Source organism: Adiantum capillus-veneris, chromosome 5, assembly GCF_014529385.1.
Source record: "Adiantum capillus-veneris isolate H3 chromosome 5, ASM1452938v2, whole genome shotgun sequence".
Classification (NCBI taxonomy): Eukaryota; Viridiplantae; Streptophyta; class Polypodiopsida; order Polypodiales; family Pteridaceae; genus Adiantum; species Adiantum capillus-veneris.
This window is the reverse complement of record NC_140935.1, coordinates 117,822,376-117,824,833: the sequence shown is the minus strand read 5'-3', so window position 1 is coordinate 117,824,833 and position 2,458 is coordinate 117,822,376. Positions and strand designations below refer to the sequence as shown.

General features: G+C 39.4%; 1 pseudogene; it reads left to right on the top strand.

Annotated features, from left to right (window-relative positions):
- Positions 1–797: 797 nt before the first annotated feature.
- Positions 798–1,887, top strand: LOC147457977 (uncharacterized; annotated as a pseudogene).
- The last annotated feature ends 571 nt before the right edge of the window (positions 1,888–2,458 follow it).

Genomic DNA, 2,458 nt, shown 5'->3' with positions numbered 1-2,458 from the left:
GCAGGAGACAAAGCTACACCACAAAATAATGAGGAGGAGATGGACAACGCACACATTTTGTGCTTTGATGGAGCTTACCGATGACAATACGATCAGGCAGCAGGGGGGGTTCTTATTCTAAGTCCACAAAGGGAAGTTCTTGTTAAGAAAGGTATCACCTTGGAAAATGTTCATTCTAATAATGAGGCTGAGTATGTCACCTTAAAGTTGGGGCTTGAAGAATGCAGAAAACTTGGCATTGAAAGACTTATAATAAGAGGTGATTCCTTACTAGTTATTAGGCAAATCCAAGGGATATGGAAGTGCAAGAACCCTACTCTAATGGAGTGGCTTAGACAGGTGAAGGCTTTGATAAAGAACTTTGAAGCTACACAGGTATAGCATGTTGTGAGAACCCTCAACAAGGAAGCAGATTCTCTTGCCAATGAGAAACTTCAGATCATGGTGGGAGGTGTGAAGCTCTATGAACCAAAGTACCAAGGCCAAGAGGAATTGAAGGACATCATATTTTTTCTCCAAACTGGTGAGTGCCCTAAACACTTGGATAAAGTGCAAAGGCATAGGTTGGTAAAAAAGGCAACTCCTTACCAGATCATAGGAGATGATTTGTATCATAAAGGGAAGGATTTGGTGCTAAGAAGGGTGCCCTCTGTTCAAGAAATAGAGAGAATCCTCTTTTCATGCCATGATGATGTCTGTGGGGGTCATTTTTCTCATGATATTACAAACAAGAAGATTTTGCAAGCAGGGTTTGTTTGGCCAAGTCTACATCATGATGTCCATCATTGGTGTAAGTCATGCAAAGGTTGTCAGATTGCTGGAGATCGACGACTCGCTTACGAGCCTCGAGTTCCAATAATTTTGTATGGTCCTTTTGAGAAGTGGGGTGTGGATGCAATAGGCCCCTTACCTCGCACATCTACCGGGAAGGTCTTCATCATTGTGGGAGTAGATTACATGACACGATGGGCGAAGGCAGCAAGTACAACACGAATTACAGCTGAGGAGGTATCAAAATTTATCTTTTATCACATATGCAGTAGATTCGGCACACCATTAGAGATTTTGTCAGATCGTGGTCTAGGGTTTAGAGCAGAGCTCCTAGATAATCTTTTGGAAAAGTTCAAAGTCAAATATTTGCATTCTATATCTTACTACCCTCAGTGCAATGGGTTGGTCGAAAAGGTGAATGGAATGATATGAAAGATCATTTCTAAGCAGGTTACAGATCAAGCAAACGACTAGGATCGTCATTTGACCGCAGCTCTATGGGCATATAGAACATCTTTCAAGGTATCCACTCAATTCACTCCTTTTCATTTAGTATATGGACAGGAGGCACTCCTTCCTATTGAGGTGGAGCTTGCAAGCCTACGCATTCTCTCACGGGGAGCAAAGAGGCCAAAAGAAGCTTTGCAGGAAAGAATTTTAGATCTTCAACGACTTGAGCTTGATAGAGAAGAGTCCATCGACTATTACATTGCCCAAGCCACGGATCAAAGGGACAAAATCAACAAAAGTCTCAAGCAGAAGGGCTTGATGGAAGGTATGCTAGTTCTTCGTTATGATAATCGCTTTGATGTACGCCATGACAAGAAGTTTTTACAAAGGTGGGAGGGACCCTTTTTGATAATGAAAAGGTATGGAAATGGTAGCTATAGACTAGCAGATTTATCTGGGAAAGTCCACAAGACCCGAGTAAATGGATGAAGATTGAAGCCCTATTTACAAAGAATTAATCCACTTGCAGGGAGCCTTCATTTTAAGTGTGAAAATGCTCCATCCAATTTAGCAGATTCTCCTTCAACTCCTCAAGGATTGTTGAGTACGGGGACTTCAAGCTTGCAAGGTCTACCTTGGGATCCTTGTAACGAAGTACAGGTTTGAGAGAGTAAAAGGGTGCATATCACTCCTCCTTTTTTGAAAAAAGAAGAAAAAAAAAGAAAAAAAAAGAAGAGAAAAAAAGAAGAAAAAAGAAAAAAAAGGAAAAAAGAAAAAGAAGAAAAAAGAAAAAAGAAGAAAAAGGAAGAACTCTTTTGTTTCATCTAGGAGCATGAATGATCCTAGATGAAGGGGGAGGGCTAATATGAGTAGCGTTAAACGATAACCTTGCATTTGCACTACATTTCTACTCAAATGTATATATATTTTTATCAAAGTTTTAACCTAGTGTTCGTTCTCTCTTTCCGTAATAGCTTTTTTCCATACAAACACCTTACCCTTCTTAGATCTTTATGCATTTATATCATATTTCTCTCTTCATGCTAAATGTAAATAGTAAACTTAATTCTACTCTCCTAATTTTTTACTGCATATTCTTTTAACTAATTACCTTTACTAATTTAAATAGCTATCTACATCCCATAATTTGTAAATAAATAATTTATGGGCACTTATCTTACCCATCTTCTCTCAAGGGTAGGGTTAACCTTGTAGGCCTTCCCTTCCCCACCACTAT